The sequence below is a fragment of the Podarcis melisellensis genome (genome assembly GCF_964234715.1).
Source record: "Podarcis melisellensis genome assembly, chromosome: 2".
NCBI classification, from domain to species: Eukaryota; Metazoa; Chordata; class Lepidosauria; order Squamata; family Lacertidae; genus Podarcis; species Podarcis melisellensis.
The window spans coordinates 70,106,903-70,126,174 of NC_138529.1; the positions used below are offsets into that span (position 1 = coordinate 70,106,903).

A 19,272-nucleotide genomic window follows, 5' to 3' on the forward strand; every position below is an offset into this window, starting at 1 on the left:
AGTGTGACATCGCTGCTCTGGCGAGCCAGAGCTGCACACGGAAACGCCGTTTACCTTCCCGCTGGTAAGCGGTCCCTATTTATCTACTTGCACCCGGAGGTGCTTTCGAACTGCTAGGTTGGCAGGCGCTGGGACCGAGCAGCGGGAGCGCACCCCGCAGCAGGGATTCGAACCGCAGACCTTTCGATTGGCAAGTCCTAGGCGCTGAGGCTTTAACCCACAGCGCCACCTGTGTCCCAGTGTTTCCCTAGTGTACAGTAATTTACTCACACTGTGCTGGCTTTATTTTATTGTTTTGAAGCCAGCATTTGAATTTATCAGGTTCATTTAGAATTTTAGTTTCTGTTCATAGTCCAAATGTTGTAGTTCCCCACAGTTTTGTAGAAACTAAAGTTCAATCCTGTTTATCGATTTTGAGTGGAATCAGACAAACAGAATGGCTGCTAACAAGCTGATTTCTGATAGTACTATGTTACTGGGAATTGCAACTGCAGGTAGCTTTGTGCCTTACTGCATTTTGAATTCTGAAATAAGCTCAGTCAAAATCCTTGCATCTTTTCAGAGCTTTCTTTATGAAAGATGTATTTTTTCATTACCAAACGTGTCCCTGTTGTGCAGAATTTTGAAGAATCTCTTCTTCCTGCGATTATGCAGACTGGCAATTTTACCCAGTTACTGTTTCAAGGGTCAAATGCAGAATGCTGCTAAGTCTATAAATGAATGGGTAACATAGATTGTAGCTCTGAGGGGATTATGGTGTTAAGGGATACTTATATTTGAAGCCAGACTAGAAATAGTATTTGATTTTTCCAGCATATCCTACAGTGAATATTAAATCAACAAAGATTCTTTGAAAGTCATCCTGAATCTGTGAGACTGATTTACATGAGCTTTCTAACTAGGTTAATAGGTATTTAGTGGTGTGAATTTAATATAGGTTAGTTAGTCATTATTTAAGACTCTGTATTGACTCAGTTCTTAGAAACCATTCTTAACATGTGTCTGCTAGTAAGTTAGTATGTGTTACCAGCTCATATCAATAGAGAGTAGGTGAAATTTAAAATTTCACATACTTGAGGCTAGGCTTCTGCACCCTAAAAGCAAGGATTAATAGTGTCACTCCTGTGGCATCTACTTTATTTGTGGTGCCATGACTGAGTTCACAATCTTTTCACAAACAAAAACACTCTTGATCTCCACCCCCCAATCTTTTTTTGTTTCAGTATCCTAATTTAAGACCCCACCCCAAGGCGCTTTCTTTTTTCCTATCTTTAAATGATTAGGAGTCAGAAAACGCTGAGCGATCCACTACAGATCACCCGTTTACATTCTTTACAGTCTAGCCTTAACAACTGTGTGATAAACCAAGTGACCTTTCCCCAATAGCTATGCACAGAACCAGTTAGAGTTTGTTCTGTCATGCAGTTGTTAAAGGCAGTACCAGAAATTAAACTTGAGCAGGCTAACAAGACAGTGACACAGAAAGAGATCCTGTGACGTAATTGATGTAAACTCAGGCAGAGGTCCATTTGGGATTGACACAGCCCCCCCCCCCCCGCACTGCTTAGGCTTTGCTAAAGAAGGGATAGCCGGATTCTTCTGGAAGATTTCATTTCTGCGTTGTTCCTCCCCTATCCTATAAGACAGGGGGCACATATAGAATAATAATTAGGAACCCAAAGTGACAAGTATGTGCAATCATATCCCAGCTGTTTTTTAGAAACTTGGCAGAGGTAATATATATATATATCAATTAATAATTTTTTAAAACCCAGGGGGTTACTTTCACCTATCTCTTGTATGTGCTACAAAAGAGCAGAGAATCTGGGAAATAAGTGCAATTAATTTATAAAGGCTTTTGTTGGTTTTTGGAGCCTTTGGCTGATGGAGAAAAGTTAATGTTCCATTTGGTATGTCTTTCACTGAAATATCAGTTTAGTCCCAGAAATATACGTGCCATAATGTTTTTAGTGTTCAGAAATAACCATTTTGCTTTTCACTTCCTTACCTTATTTGTTCCTGAAGTGATAACACTTTATTTTTTAAATAACACATCCGCGTTTTATTTTTAATTTACTTAGGTCGCAAGCTGAAAGTACAGAGAAATTAGCAGCACTTGAAAAGAGCTGGATTTCTGAATTCAGTTGTCTGTGTTATATGCAGCTGGAGGCTTGGCTTCTATTTCAAAAGCTGTTTGTACTCCAGGCACAAACAGGTGGCAGGGGGTTATAAATAATTGGTAGCATAAGCCCAAGTCAATATCACAAAGTCTTTAATGACACATGTTCCTTGAATCTGGCCTTTGTCTGCATGATCCTTCAAATCCTGTTATGAATCTTCTGTAATTAACAGCTTTCAGTAACATGAGAATATTTTGGGCTTTCATGTCTGAGGTGAGGAAGATTGATGCTCACCGTATTTTACCTGATTTATTTAATTTATTTGCTTACTTACAGGGTTGATGAACTGCCATATAACAGACTCATTATGGAGGCTCACAATAACAATATTTAGAAATGTAAGAAACCACAAGAAGTCACACTGCAATGAGACATGGATATAGACATGGATTTAAAAATAGATGTTTCAAGACCAAATGTCTCAGACTGTTCTTTGTCCCTGCTTTTCAAAGGGCCAAACTTGTTCAGACAAGATATCATACATGCATTTAGCAACGGTGTGAATGGCTTTTCTAAAGTAACCAGCAACTGCAGAGATGGCATAATCTGGAACAAGACCCTGTTGTGGGTGGGTTTAGAGGATTGGACCCCGTGGTGTTCCTGACCCTTTGTCTGCTATTTTCATTGGGAAAGAGCTTCCATGAGTGTAAATCAGAGCTTTCTTTTCAGTGCAAATAGCAGGTATAGTTCCACACTGGAGAGCAAAGGCTTAAAGTCCCTTGCCAGGGTCCTGATAAGATTGCCCCCCACCACATTCCTGTAATTTACTTAAAAAATAAATATGCAGTTGCTGGTGACATCCAGTTTATATGTCATTCAATAGATTATCTAGAACAACATGACATGAGTGTAAGTAATTACATTAAAATTGCCGATTTGCATTTTTGGACTTATCCCCATTCTGGAATCGCTCACTGTAAGTGAGAAACAAAAGTTCAGCTATGCATTTGTAACTGACCATCTAAATAGGCCTTCTGGATTTGAAACTGCCAATGCCAGTGGAGCACTACCTGAAAAAGTGAGGGCGGATGCTAAAACCTCACGCTGTATTTTCCTTGAGCTTTTTGACGAGACCAATTTAATTCCCCTCTTCCCTTGGCAGGTGGCAAAGTCTTTGAGTTCCCTTGGGAGCCATCTCCAGGACTGATTGTATGTCAATTCTATTTGTAGCATGATGTTTCCTTACAAGCACATCTTAGCACATCTTCCTGCTCTCCCCTATACTTTACATCTCCGAACTACTGCGTAGTTTTGTTTTTAGAGAGGCACTATACCAAAACAGTTTCAGAAGCGGCACCTAAAGCAATAGTGCTCACAGGATCATTGTCAAAATATTTAGAAAAAATATTTCTAAACTGCCCACTCATATAAAATATTAATGTGGCTATGACAATATATGCAGATACAAGGAAACACGAGATACCTTTAGAATGGTACAAAGTAATAAATGACTCACACATCTTGAGAAAATTTAAACAACTTAATTTTGGATTGAGGACTTCAGCAGGACTCCACTCTGATTAAATATATTATGGTCTAATGTAAATAGTTAGATCTTTTTAGATGTAATTAAGAACCCGTTATTGTACACAAAAGTACACGTTTTTGAAAATGTGCTTACACCCCCTGCTGAAAGCTTCCCTTCTAATCAGTCAGTCCACAATTCTCTCTCCCTTGCATCTGTCAATGTTTGCATTTGCAGTCCCCTCTGCATGCTACTCTCATGAAGTCAAGTTACTACCCTTTATCCTTACTCCCAGATCACTATCACTCTTGCACGTGCACACAAATCTCCTGCTCTATCAAATTAGGTAAATAGCTGGCATTTCATCAGCTGAAAGCAGCTCAACATGCAGTGCAGGTATAAAGCAGCCATAGAAGTCCCACTGAGCAAGCTGAAAGCAAAGCCGGCCTAGGCTACATATCCTTCCTTCACCCCATGGTTTGCTACTAAATGCCAGTGTTCATTCATAGGTTTTGATAAATACGCTACTACATATAGCCAGTGGTGAGGGAATATTGCCAATGGCACTTTCTTCATTTATTCCATACATCAGGAGGTTGGTTATTCAAGGGAGCTGTAACTCTTCCTGTATCACACCAATACTACTGCTGGGCTGGCAATAAAATGCATCCATCTTTGGTATGAATTATTGTGGAACTTAATCCAGTTATATTCCCCCCCTCTGCTAAGCTAAAGGTATTTGCTTGTGAAGGAAGGCAGTGTTGGCAGGAGTTGAACATTATTTCAAGTTGGACTCAAATGGGTCTGGACTCAACTCAAAACGGGATGAGGCTCTTTGAATGGAGGGGGAGAGCTTGCATCCAGAGCCTCCCAGTCTTGAGTATACAATGGTACCTCTGGGTACGTAATTAATTCGTTCCAGAGGTCCGTTCTTAACCTGAAACTGTTCTTATCCTGAAGACCACTTTATGAAGAATGCAAAACTGCAGGTGACTCAGAGATTGTTAGTAAGTTTGTGCTCATGAAGAAGTCTTACAAAGAGAATGAAAAAATACAATATTATATACCATTAAAATTAGACATGTAAGGAATAGGTAGCACAAAAGATTCAAAATATGAGCGAGTTTTAGGAAAATGTATTTCAAGAACTATTGTTGAATGTAAGAGCTTAGGATCATTCACAAAAAGGGAAAGTCTGCATACCTGAAACAGAAGAAATACTTTGTCACAATTCATTAATGGAACACAGTGCCAAATGAAGCTGCTGAGTCACAATTGAGAGAGTTGTAGAAAGATTTGAAAGAAACTAGCTCCAAAGCCCATTTAATACTATCAAATTCTATAGCATAAGAAAGCTATATTTTCCTGACAGAAGATAGGTATATTGTTTTACCATATACTAATGTCTTTGGAATATTAGAAGAAATGAAGAACTGGAGTTAGCTACATTTTCAGAAATGGGAATAAAAGGAAGATTGTCTAAATATAATCAAATGTTGCAGAATGAAAACAAACCCATAATGGTAAATGGGAAGACGATTTCAGAGTAATGGTAAAATTGTCTAATTTCTCTACATGTACACGACAACAGCAATATCTGAATAGGTTGTTCTTTAAGTGCACAGGGAAAAATATACCCCATCCCATACCTGATGCAAGTTTCTAAAAAATATGTCTTACTTACCTTGTCAATTATACCTAAAGAGTATTGGAGGAAAATTATTAAGATCATTTATAACAAGACATAATATTTCTTGTGACCCACTGGTTGTTATTTTTTATTGTTTAGACCCTGCTAACCAGTACCAGAGGAATAGTGGCAAACAGAGGGATAGACAGAATCCTTCAATTTTTTTATTCAGCCTGATGATTGCCTGTTCCTGACCTCTATTATAAGATATTTAGCCTTTTCAAGTTAGAGTCACGATGAGTTAACATTAAATTTATTGAGTTCGGCAAGATTATTAGTTGAAAATCAGGAAAAGTCCCCCTCTCCTTCATTAGAAGACAGATTTCATGAAATTTGGTAGATAGCTTTAATGGCTAAATGTCCACTGTAGCAATTTGCAGAAAGGTAAACAAAATTATGATGCAATTTTATTAAAATGGAAATGTTATCTGTATTTCCCTGGAGCCCTGAGGGAACTGAATTAGAATACCTAAATATGTGTGCTCTGTATTCTGCTGTTTATGAGTAGGCATAAATTAGTATTTTTAAACAGCTGAGCACATTATTCAACATTTGGGTAGTGTGGGGGTTCTTTGTTCCTCATCAAGGTGCTCCATGTATTGAATAACTGTAATTAACATTCATGCCCAGACCACTGAATTTATAATTGAAAGCATCTAAGATAATCACTGTTCTTTCCTGTGGAGTTCTGCATTATCAAAATAGGAGATCCCCTTCCTAGTACAAGGAAGCAGCCTTATGTGGAATTAGACCACTGCTTCTTCTAGTTCAGTAGGGGTGGCTAACTGGTATGAAGGCCTAATCCAGCCCCAAAGCAAATTTTTCTGGTCTGCCAAGATATCACTGATTTTAATGGTGGAAACAAAAAAGGAGGGGAAAATTGTGGGCACAGCACTGGGGTAGACAGAGCCCAGCACTCTGATGGGGTTGCAAACCACCCCTCCCCAGTCATCATGATGATCCTTTCATGAGTAGACTAGATGCAATAGCCCATCCTTCCCAATAAGGGGCATTTGTGCCTGAGTATATGTGAGAGTGTAGAGTGGCCAAACCCACTGCTGGCATGTGGCCCCAGAGGGTTTGTGAAGGATGAAAGTGGCCCTTGAACCAAGTAAAAGGATAGTCACCCCAGTCTACACATCTGGCAGTGGTTCTCTGGGGTTTCAGATAGGAAACTTCCCCAACCCTACCTGGAGATAGCAAGGACTGAAGCAGCACCTTTTGGAAGCAAACATGGATTCTGCCACTAACTCCTCCCTACTGACATGACATTAATATTTCCCCCAGAAATTGAAATTATGGGAGGGGAGATATTTGAGAGTTAAGCAGGTGATTAATCTTGCCCTGGGTGACCATAGATTTGAGGTGTGGCAGCATGGTAAAAACTGGCAAATATTTATTATATTATATTTCACTTATGTTTTAATTACCATCACATCACAAAAACTAAAATCAGCTTACATTATTCTAGGTTTCTTGTAATTTTGCAGAATTCTGTTGCTGAACTGGAATCCAACTTGTTCATCTTAAGCTGCATCTTGTTCTTATATTGGAATACTGATTAGTTAATTCACATAATCAAGCAGAAGGTAAATTCTGGCAAGACTGATACTATGGTTCTTTGGCTTTGACTATGATTTCACAGCATGCATGCACCCATCAAGAGCCTTCAGTTGCAGGGTTATCTGAGGATGTAATATATATAGGCCTAGCCCTTTCTTGAAGATGAGCTTAGTATTTGACATAACTCATCAGAGTTGTCAGTCCGTGACATTAATCATCACTGTAATCTCTTAACAAAATTACATTGTAGTTGAAGTGTGTATTCATGTTTTAATTTCAGTTCAAACATCCAACCAATAATTAAATTGAATTTTTTTTCAACTAGGAAATGAAAACAAACCTGTGACTAGTAATCACTGGGATGTTTTCTGTGTGTGTGTGTTGAATTATTTGGTTAGTGCAGTGAATATATATTGCTTTATTTGTTCTGTATTTCTGTATGTTCTGTATTCTGTATTTCTTAATCTTTGGAAGCAGCATAGTATCAACAGTACGTACTAGAGCAGATACAGAAACCTGAAATATTTTGTGGTCAGATGCTATAATTACTCAAAATAATATAATCACCAAATGGCACGACCAGTGTTTGATGGCTTGACCCTATGAAGGAGCAGGCAGATGTAGTGCTGTAGAGGCTGTTTGCTTCTCAGGGATCTTTTGAATGGAGTCGGTTGTCTCTACAAAGTGCTTGTAAAATCCATTTAGAAATGCTGCAGAGGCATCATGTGCAGCAGGAACTGCAGAAGCAAGACAGTTACTGTGATTGCCTGAAGCAGATCAGAATGTGATGGAGAAAGTGGGACAGTGCAGCAGAGGAAGGCGTTTCATTTGTCATTATGGGTTTCCAGATTCCCTGGTATGTCCAATTCCCTACACTGCATTGATAAGTGTTCTATTGGTTCTTGGTAAAGCTCTCTTGATCCATCTGAGGAGCAATGTGTTAGCACCCCCTACCCCCACCCCTTGCCTCACCCAGGTAGAAAGTGAATAGTGCACTTAGCAGCTGCTGCTGCCTGCTTGTTTCTACCTGTGGTACCCTTGCAGGGCAGTTTGGCTCTGCAAGACAATTTGTCTTCCTAGAGGGGCCAGCCAGTTCCTGATGGCAGATGCCCATGTCTGACTTTACTAGCTGCCGCACTGGGGTTTAAAAGGAGCATTGCCTTGGGCAGCAGGCCTGGCAACACGCAAAAAGGGAAGACACCCTTTTAGTGTTGTTGCTGTGGGAACCACTAGGGCAGGTATGCCCAAAGTCTGTTTCGGGGGCCTGATCCAGCCCGCTGGTTGATTTAATCCACCCCCTGTGGCAGTTTATTTCCTGGGGTAAAATCCTAAAAAATGCCCAACAACTCTGGGGTAAAATGATAAGAAAAGCTCAACAACTTCAGTTCTAAAAAAAAAGGCCAACAACTTTGTTTGGCTCTTTGGTTGGCCCCCACGGCCCTTCACTTCATCAAATCTGGCCCTCTTTGAAAAAAGTTTGGACACGACTGCTGGCAAGGATGCTGCCCCCTGGTAGTTTGACTTGTTGATTGGGTTGCTTTCTAGGTGAGAGACAGGAACAACTGTGAGGGGCTGCATATGCTTAGCCCATCCTCTTAATCAGATTGGACTACTGTGGTGCCCTCTTTTGGGGGCTTCCCTTGGGATTAGTCTGAAAGCTGTAGCTGATGCAGAATGCTGTGGCCAGGTTGTTGAGTGCAACACCTGCATGTGCACATATTACATCTGTTCTGAGGAAACTGCACTGACTGCCGATCTGCTATGGGCCATGCTCACAGTCTTGTTGTTAATATATAAAGCCATGAACAACTCGTGGCAAATTTATGAGAAAGAGCCTGCCCCTGTATAGACTTGTGGAAATTCTACTCATGGTACTATACCGTATAGAATATCATAGGGCAGCAACCCCAAAATGGGCATTTTCCACTATTGCCTCTATACTATGAAATACTCTTCTGTCTGCCATACAAGAAGTGGCAAATGTGAGTTGCATCAAACGTCTTGTAGAGACAGACTTTTTTGCCCAGGTTTTCCCTGACCCATAGATTAGAACCTAATTTTCACTTGTTTGAATTCCTGTTTTTAATATGCTTTAGTACTATCATTTTACTGCCTTTATGCTGTACTTTGGTTTCAGTGATAATGTTGTTTTCATGGTGAGGTTTTAAAATATTAAGCAGATTATAAATGCTTTTAACTAAATAAATAAATTGCTTGTGATAGTGATCAGTTGATAGTAAGCCATGACACAATAAAACACTTAAAGATCCCAATCATTTTGAATAATAGAGATTCATTAATAAGTATCTTAGGTATGCTGTAGTACTCTGCTTATATCTAAAGTAGCCACTGTTAATGTAAAATGTTGCATCTCAAGTCACCTAAGGCTGGGAGTACATGTCCAATCACATTAGAAATAAGAAATGTATTTGGAAAAAAAGTGCCTTGGGGCATATCAGGACATTCTTGACAAAATGTGCATTGTTAGCACTGTGGTAAGGTAAGGCTCAAGAACTGAAAGAATGTAGTCATTTTCTTGCAGTGAAATGCCTAAGGGACTCTCAAAGAAAACACTCTGAGTTGAACATGAATCCTTTACATCCCATAATATCTGACCCATCCCCAGGACACATAGGTTATGGACTATCTTTTAAGCAGCATCCATTACTTCTAAAAGGAAGAGTTTTTAAGGCCGTCACAATAGTCTTTTTCTCAATAAAGAAGGTGCTATCCTGGCAGGGAGAGACAAAAGCAAGGGCCTTTGCCTCAGTATAAGAAGGTAAGATGTTTATTATTTGGGGGTGCCTGTTGTTATGATCTTCAAGTGCCCTGATGTTTTCTGCAGAACTTGTATTGAAGTTACTTCCTTTAAGGTGGGTGACGGGAGATCTTCTCAGTTACATGTATGAAAGATTTGGTGGTTAAGATGTGTAAGAGAATGTTGATGATTCTTTTTCCTTTAACTTACAGGAAAGCTGTTAAAATAAAGAAGACTTTTCAAGAGGCTAGTTAACTTAGCCTGGCCTCTTATGGATTTTTCTTGCCAATGTCAAGAAAACTGACCTCATTCTGATTATAATTCTGTGTTTCATGCTAACGTCCAAAGCTTCATCTGTTTTCTGTTTCTGTTACCACTTCGCTGGACGCCTCTTAGGAAAGACCATGTTGACCTTATGCACTGTCAATTTACTCTCTCCTCCTTGTTAAATTAATCTACCCCTCGTCCCTTCTTTGCACAGTAGCCCTGCTGTTTCTTTTGTATTTCAAGCTTTCACTTCTTTCTCCCACACAGTCCAATATCTTACACTTCTGCAAGATGCTTAGCAAGATCCAGTATAAGTTTACATCCATCTCCACGTACACTGCCCTTATCCTATGTCCTCTCTCCCTCTTCTCTCAACTTGCCCCATCTCTGGGTCTAGAAAATTTTATATTCCACTTCCTATACCCTCCTTCCTTCCTTCCTTCCTTCCTTCCTTCCTTCCTTCCTTCCTTCCTTCCTTCCTCACATTTCAAACCCAGCCTTCACCGTCGATTATCTCAGACTGGGGTACAATAAAACTCAGTTTAAAAGAGCCACAAATAAATTTCAGTAACAAAATAACAGTGAAAGCTGATAATGTACATAAATACATCTGACAGTCTCAAAACCACAAAGTGACTTCACACTAAGCAACTAATATCCTGTGAATTTCTAAGAAAATTAAGACTTCTAAAGTTGGTGCCAACCATATACCTTGGGAAGGGTGTAGCACAACTGGAGTACCACAACAACCTCTGCATCATTGCCATCTCCTACATCTTGAATTCACTTTTCTCCCTCTTTTTGTCCACCCATTTTATCACCTAATGGTAACCGTTACACCACCAATTTCCTTAAACCTTGCATTGACTCTCTGTCCCTCCTCATGAAGGACAAGTTTCTATAGGCCATACTTTAAAAGCTCCCCCCTCCCATCCACTGCCTCTTCGTACCATCTCTTTCTTATCTCATAATACTGCTTCTTGCTACCTCTCTCAGGATCCTTCATATTCCGTCAAACTTGCTTTTATGTCTTCCTTCTGCTCTGACCTTACTTTCTGTGATGTGCTTCCTGTGCCTGCTGGAACAACATCTCTGTTCATCAAGCCTACTTCCCTTGACCTTAAATCATTTCCCAAGAACCACTTCTTCAATAGTGGCTCAATTGAATCACTCCTAACCTTCCACTACCAACCAATTCCCCTCAACCTACCCTGTCATCACTATTAAGCAATCTTGAATTCTCACTCCAACTCATCTCTTTCAAATGTAGATTTTGTACATCCTTTGGTCAGGGATTCTGCCACTTTTCTGTGCATCATTTGCCAACTGTATGGGTTCCAAACTATGCTTAGTGGCAGCAGCAGGGATAGTAATCTTTGTTCATGTGTGACAATTTACTTCACTGTTTCTAAGCATGCCCTAATAGTTTAACTGGCAGTTGTGTGCCTTATTCAACAGCTTGCATAGAGTTTTAGTGTTCTCTGATGATATATGGGGAGGCATCTCTCGCATATTAACACTGCAGTGCAAATGGTAATTTCTCCATTGTTCACCAGGAATGACATTTTTTTGTAGATGGGGAACAGCCATAATTCTGGTATAACTGGCTGGATCAATTCATTTTGCCTCACTATATTAGCTCCTTGCTTTTCTGCTCCTCAGCTTTTGCCAAGTGGGAGTAGAGATCTGGATTAAGAGTCAGCTGGCTCTGCTTCATAATGGAAAATACAGAGTTTCTGTTTGTTGGCAAGAGAGACTGCTTAGGAGAATTGGCACGGTCTAAGACAAGATCTTGTTTTTTCATTCTTGCATCCAACAGATGTCTTTATTAAATTTAATTTTGGCTGAAATAAAATTTATGTTTCTTCTCTGTTGTTGTCCTATCTTAAATAATTTTTTTGTGTTGTGGTATTATAGAATGACTTTTCAAATGCCAAATCTAAACCCAGAATGGGGGGGGGGCAGCTTTTCGAGCTTCAATTAGGATTCGAGTCCTATTTTAGTTTAATTTGTTTCCTATTTGAGAGGGGTAGAGTGTTGGGTCTGGATTTAGGAAGTCCCTGCTTGTCTTTCAGATTTTCTGAATGGCCTTGAGCAATTTATTGGCCTGGTTCTCACACAGCAATAAACCATGTTTTATTAATCTATGGTCCATTAGGCCATGGCTTGGCATTATGTGTAAATGCAGTCCAGCAGCTGATATTAACCAGATATTAACCAGAGATTAGTGTTATGTGCAAACTCAAACCACCTCATCAACACCCTAAAGCTATAGAACCACGAATGAAGAGCAGCAAGAAATTCTAACTGCTCTCAAAGTTCAACTGCCCTCTCTGCTGAGCACTGAATTCCTCTAGTGTATTGGTTTCTTACAGACCTGAGGTATGCTGAAAACTGGAGAACAGTCATAGTTGTATTAACAGTTGCATGTGCTAAATGGAACAATGGTTGTGATATATTGAATGAATGTGCAGCAATAGCTATATTTGTTGTCTTTGGCACAAGGGATGTTTTTGCACTCAGCCGAGGGAACCCATTTGCTTAACAACAGAATGAGAAACTTCCAGGGTCAGCAAGGTATCTACATACAATGTTAGGAAATGGCATCTTAATGACATCTCTAAAGCTGAGAGAACGAAATGAAACAGTAAATAGAAGAGTTTAGTAGATGGAGTAGGAAGGCAGAGTACATGAGGTGACAGGTGCAATAATATAGGTAGACAGCTGAAATCTGAAAACTGTAATGGTCTGACAATATGTGCAGGAAGAAGGGCAAGAGGAGAGTCTGCTTTGATTCTTCCTTCTCTACTTCCCTGGTTTTTGTTAAAATCTACTGGAATGGAAAAGTGTCTTTAAATAGAATCAGTGAAAAAAAGGCATTAGGATCTACCTACAGATAGATCTTGTCAGGATAGTAAAATGATAGTACTTGTCTAGATAGTAAACTGAAATGTTTGCCCTTTCCCTGTATGTATATCACCTTGAGATCTCTGGAGGAAAGCCAGGGTATAAATGTAATACATAAGGCAACTGCAGAATCTTGCAATATTGAAAACAAGCAGAAAGTCTGTGTACTATCATTGGTGGTATGTAGCAGTTGTGGAATGTCCTCCATCAGCCACAGGAGCAGCTAGAACTCACCCACAAAATTTAAACTGGTCAGTTGCAAGCAAGGTGACTGACTTCGCTCAGGTCCACCACTACATAGCTTTTAAAAGATGGCTGTGCCTGCTCTCAGCAGCGCATTTGTCGATGGACTTCCTACCTCCCCCCCGCCCTTAACTTATCGTTGGCCCTGCTTGAAGGTGAGCAAGCAGGGCACGCTTAGAGCTTGTGGTGGATTTATTTGGGCACCATATTCAGAACCAGGGAGGAATTTGCTTGCAGACAAATTGGGCTTGTCGGGGGGGGGGAGAGATTTCATTTATCATAGCAACTGTCACAACTTGCGGGCAGTTAATGCATTGGGTTGGATTCCTAGACTAAGTGGAGGGGGTAGCCGGAGCTCTAATCCCCTCCCCACTCCTAGGGATTAGGGTACCCAATTAAAGGAGTCCAAGTGGAGCTGTTGTTGTTTAGTCATTTCCGACTCTTCTTGACCCCATGGACCAGAGCACGCCAGGCACTCCTGTCTTCCACTGCCTCCCACAGTTTGGTCAAACTCATGATGGTAGCTTTGAGAACACTATCCAACCATCTCTGTCGTCCCCTTCTCCTTGTGCCCTCCATCTTTCCCAACATCAGGGTCTTTTCCAGGAAAGCTTCTCTTCTCATGAGGTGGCCAAAGTATTGGAGCCTCAATACTGGAAGGATCTGTCCTTCCAGTGAGCACTCAGGGCTGATTTCCTTGAGAATGGATAGGTTTGATCTTGCAGTCCATGGGACTCTCAAGAGTCTCCTCCAGCACCATAATTCAAAAGCATCAATTCTTCGGCAATCAGCCTTCTTTATAGTCCACCAAGTGGGGCTGCTTCTGTCCAAATGCCAAGACAGGAGATAGTGGCCCATAGAGCACCCACAAATGGCATCCTGTAGGGATCGCTTGGATTTGATGTGTGTCACAGGGCAGCCATTAACCCAGGAACTAATCTGAAGGATCTCAATCTCAACCAGCACCTGTTTGATTCAGAATACAAACCTTAATGCCTGAGCCAAAGCCCACTGACATCTAGAATCAATAAAGTTGTGGCCTATTAGATCCCAAGTTGCTAGTCCTGTCATTATTACCACTACCCTGGTTCTACCTTGACAGCCAAAGGCTTGCTGCTCCTGGGCCCACAAATAGTCTTGCAAGTTCACTTTAATGGCACCCACTTTCATTTTCATGCTCAATTTCATTTTTAAATAGAAAATAAACTATGGTTCCCCAGATTCAGACTGGGAAGCTGTTGTTTAGTTAAAAGTGAGAGCAGAAGCGTTCTCTCTCCATCTCTCATGTACAAAGCAGTATGGGTGGGGTGTGTGAGACCCAAATTCACCACAGTTGGTTTGTTATAATTTAAACCATGCTTTTGATTACCGTCTAAACAGAGTCATTCTCTCTTGATTCTATCTGGGTTTGATTTGAGTTGGTGTTGAGCCCCAGAACATATTATGAATGTCAGGGCTCAGCCTTGAATGTGTAAAGTAATAATAATGAAGAGAGTATGATGGCTTTAGCATCTGCAGTGCCTGTTCCTCATTAGTGGGAAGCTACAAACAAGAATCTACAACTTGTCAGAGATAGGATAAGGGCTTCCAGGGCAGAGATCATGACTTCTGGGCAAATATGAGCCCCAGCGCAGTTCATTTTATACAATCTCAAAGTACTCCCTCTCAGATATTCCATTACTAGCTTCCCTGAAAGCAGCCTCTATAGCATGGCTTGGAGCAGTAAGTAAAGTTAATCATGTGATGTCTTATAGTTGAAGAAGAAACTTGATCGCTTACTTAGTGTTCATAACCTTCAGCTAGATAAAGCAGGTCTCTTAATATTTAATGCTGAAAGAGACCACTTTCTTTGGCTCCCCTTAAAGCCAGTAGTCAGTGAGTAAGAATTTTTGAGGACAAAAATAAGTTTTAAAACAACAATATAGTAGAAACCTTTGGAAGCTTCTCACTGATGATCTAGATCAGTAGGCAACTAAGTTCTGTGACAAGAAAAGGAAGAAAATAGAAAAATGTGTGCATGTATGCTACTTAACATCTACATGAAACTGCTGGGTGAGATCCTTTAGGGCAGGCATGGCCAAACTTGGCCCTCCAGCTGTTTTGGGACTACAACTCCCATCATCCCTAGCTAACAAAACCAGTGGTCAGAGATGATGGGAATTGTAGTCCCAAAACAGCTGGAGGGCTAAGTTTGGCCATACCTGCTTTAGGGGTTTGATGCTTGGTGTCCCCATTCTTTTTCCATTTGGTGATGTGCCTGTTAGATTGTAAGCTTATGAGCAAGGAAAAGATCATTATTGGTCTTTTATGCAACCCTGTGAGCATTTTTTTTCAGCTGAAGAGTAGGGTAAAAATAGCTTAAGATAAACAATATGTTCATGGCACCCAATCTCTCATTTCCTTCTAAATCCAAGGAAGCTATTCAAGCTTTCAATACGTGATGTATTGGAAGCTTAATTCAGGCAAGGCAGATGTGTTTATGGGCCAATCATGGCCTCCCATTTTGGCATGTGAGGCCATTTCCCCCATGTCACGCCCTCCTGCCCATCACCAGTGATGTCAGCGTATAGTTGGGAGGCTAGATTTTAGCCCTGTGTTGGCTGTGTGCCTTGTTTGGGGCAGGGAACAGGATTGCACAGCCAGGACAGCAGGATTTACTCTCTGCTCATCAGCTCATGAGCGGAGATTAAAGCCTTCTCAAAATCTCAGCTCCTGCACTACCCCAGTGAAGCGGGGAAGGTGGGGAGTGTCTCCCCCTGCCTCACCACTGCTTCTGACCGCCCACTTGCAAGAGAAGCAGCCTTTAAATGTAGGAGAGTGGTGTAATGGTGATAATGGATTTCCTAGTCTTAAGATTTCGGTCTGTGACTGTTGCATTTAATAGTGTTTAAGATCAAGAGAGCCTGGTGAAAGTATCTCATCTGAACACTTGATGAATAGCATACTGTTTACTTTCATCCCATTATCACTAAGTCACTAACTTGTGTTAGACTAAAGCTACTCCACTGTGATTTCTCTATTGTGATTCGTAAGTTGTTATTTGCTTAGGCACAGCAAGGAATCCTTGCTGAATATGGAGTCTTTTCACAGGCTACTTCCTATTCAGTTCCTTACAGTCATCAGAAGCATTGGACATTGAATCATGTGGTTTTTCCGAGGAAATATATTGATGAGCTAATGGCACATATAGTGTCGAAACTGCATATGCTTAACGCCTTCCTCTGATTTAATTTTTTTATCATTTAAGCCAATTTGAGAGAGTTTTACTCTGAAAAGCAGCCTGTAAATATTAAATAAAAATAAATTCCTGGGGAAAGCCGTAAGCATAGATGAATGGTTAGGGTGTGCTAGTGGAAGGGAAATATCAATAAAATATTCCTCATGTTTTGGCCAGTCAGAAATAGTGCGCAAAAGGTCTACATACTGATGCAACTTCCAAAGGTAGACTGTACTCTGTAGCCAAACCAGCAATATTTCCTGTGTGGGGAATTCCTTGATAATCGGTTTTGCAGATGTGTCAGAAGGAAAGAGGAGACCGACAAGTCCAGAGATGGAATCTTTGATAGAAAAACTTCGGTCATTCCTAGGACTGTTTACATCTGTATTTCGCCAAGGAGGAACCATTAATTGTGTTTGGGTGTGTGCCGTGTTCCTACAAAAAGAATTGCTCCTGAAGATAGAAAGAAAAAAAAAACCATTCTGAAACATATTGAACATTTATTACTACAATAAACTTTTTGGAGCCCTTTGAGAACAATTCCCTCTTTCGCTTTCTCGCATCTTTTTGAGTTTTTTAAATTTTCCCAGCCTTGTTGACAAACTCGCTTTGTTTGGTTTTTTTATTCAACATGCCTGCATGGGAAGCACTGCATGAAATGAAATGGTATGAATGAGCTCCTTAGTATTTGCAAAGGCACTGTTGTGGTGAAGATGCAGATTGACATTGCAGTACAGGGCTGTAAGTCCACGATTGACAAGTTAGAACTGCATATTCGAAAGAAAGCACCGAGACTTTTAGTTAGTCTTCTGAATAATAAATGTGACTGACTGCTCAGAGCCATGTTACGTAACCAATTTGTATCTTGAGTTTGTGCACTGGAATGGAATAAGTCTCTTCAAAAGCTGCCTGTAAAAGTTTTGTATAGCAAATATTAATCAAAAGAACAAAGGATGCTTAAATAGAAATGCAGGTGCCAACAAAATAAAGTGAGTTTTATGCTACTGTAGGCATTTTTTCTCAGGCCAACAAGCCTTGTGATGTAGCAGCAAACAGCTTGGAGGCAACTTAACCAATGGCTTTCCTACTGCACTTTAAAATTTCTGCTTTCAGTGCTGATGGGCTTTTGTTTACCACCATTCATCTCGGAAAGAAACACAGGTGTTGCAGTGGTCAGTTTTATCATTCTCTAAGCTAGAAACCAGTGCTGGCAATAATGAACTTCAGTTTGAATGTAAATACCTGGTTTTCTGCTTTCTTTCTTCTCTGAGCCAAGTGGGTCTTACAGCTCTTTACTTATTTTTGCTTGGCGCTACTTTCCAGGGGTCTGCAGGAAAAGACCAGCGGACTTATGGGCGCATGTAGAATAATCTAGCAGGCCTGGTGCTACCTGTCAGCTACCAGTTGGCCTTCTGTGCAGTAATCCATTCAAGCTGCAGCATTTTACAGCTCTGTGACAATAAACTGAATTCCTGAGTCCTGAATTCTTTCCTTGGACATTTGTTTGATAATATTCTAGGTGACCGCTGCAGCTGTTCCACCATGTATTCATTCCTTCATTAATATGTCAATTAGGCAATCCTCACATCTGTGTTGTGAGAATGATGAGACTCCATGAATAGTATTGTATCACTATAATTTATGTATTAGGCTGAATTATTTCATCTCCCTAACAACATGCTGTTCATAAAATTTTATCTTTGTTTTTTTCATTATGTTGAAAGAAAGGAAATTATCAATATCTGCCTGACAAGCAGAATATAACTACTGTAAATAAATAAATAAATAACATTATTAATATGGATATGATGAGAAAATAATCAAAATATGGATTCAACGAAGGATCTCTCTTGGTTTCAAAATGGCTCCCAGTTTTTTTTCTTTAATACAGTATTGCTTTTTTCTTTTCTTTTCAAAAAAGGGTATCTGTTTGAAACTACGTCTGTTTCTGTCATTGCTAAAGGAAGTCATATTTCTTTTAGTTATTTATTTTATTTTGTTTATTAAGTATTTATAGACCTTTTAGGTCAAGCCCTCACAAGGCTAATTACATTTTGAAACCATTTCCAGTAAACTACAGTCACATTCAAATATACCAAAGGCCAGCACTATAGTCATATAAATTATATTAATTTAAACACAAAGATGGAATAAAAAGCTAGCCATGAAATATTATCCCTGAGTTATATGTATTATGATACCTGTATTTCTAAAAGTGAATTTGTGTCAATCACACTACCTTATTTAGCTGCATACTTAAAAAAAATTAGATGCACACTTAAAAATGTTATGAATGGGATGGCCCTTAGCATGAATACATTTCTTGTTTTTCCTAAATATAAAGCTTAACCCTCAAACTCTGTGGGAAAATGGACTTCAGTCCCTTCAAGCTACTATAGTTTATTGAGATGACTGCCCTCATTCTTAAGTGGTAACATTAATGGAGTGGGAAAGTCAAGCTGCCTGAGAAATCTTTGTTCAACTCTGTGTTGAACTTTAAATGAATTCAGTCAATGCCCATGAAAAATGAGGACTGAACTTATCTTTAGACAACAGGGATAAGGATAAATAAATTTGAAAGTTACTTTTTGAAGGAGAAGAGTTCTTTTAAAAGCTTCTTACTGGGCTAAATTGACATATACAGGGTTCCACATGCAGTTTATTTTTAACATGATAACTGATTCTAGTTAACACTTGCAATAAACACTTAAAAGGTGAAAAAGCTGTTGGAAAAGGTGCGAAGTTAAATCTTAAACACCTCAAATAAGTAACTTATTAAGGGAAGCACCATTCATTTTAACACGTCAACCAGGTACCCATAAATAAATAAATAAATAAATAAATAAATAAATAATATGGTGGTTAGGGGCTATCTTTATAACTGATATAATCAATGAAGGTATGATTAAAAATATGGATGATCAGTATAGAAGAGCTCATTTCCATTACATTAAAGAGCAGCATCTATTCAGCAAGCCTTTG

General features: G+C 39.8%; 1 protein-coding gene and 1 long non-coding RNA gene across 6 annotated transcripts in view; one reads left to right on the plus strand and one right to left on the minus strand.

The window, feature by feature from the left end:
- The window catches only part of BSN (bassoon presynaptic cytomatrix protein), a 193,027-nt gene that overhangs the window by 68,128 nt on the left and 105,627 nt on the right, over positions 1-19,272 (plus strand). The window lies entirely within an intron of this gene.
- The window catches only part of LOC309363912, a 36,408-nt gene that overhangs the window by 5,471 nt on the left and 11,665 nt on the right, over positions 1-19,272 (minus strand). The window contains exon 3 of one of the 2 annotated variants that reach the window (XR_014165647.1): positions 4,772-4,848. The exons of the other annotated variant lie outside the window; for it this stretch is intronic. This is a non-coding gene — a long non-coding RNA (uncharacterized lncRNA). Of the gene's footprint in view, positions 1-4,771; positions 4,849-19,272 lie in introns of those variants that run through there. 2 annotated transcript variants of the gene reach the window in all.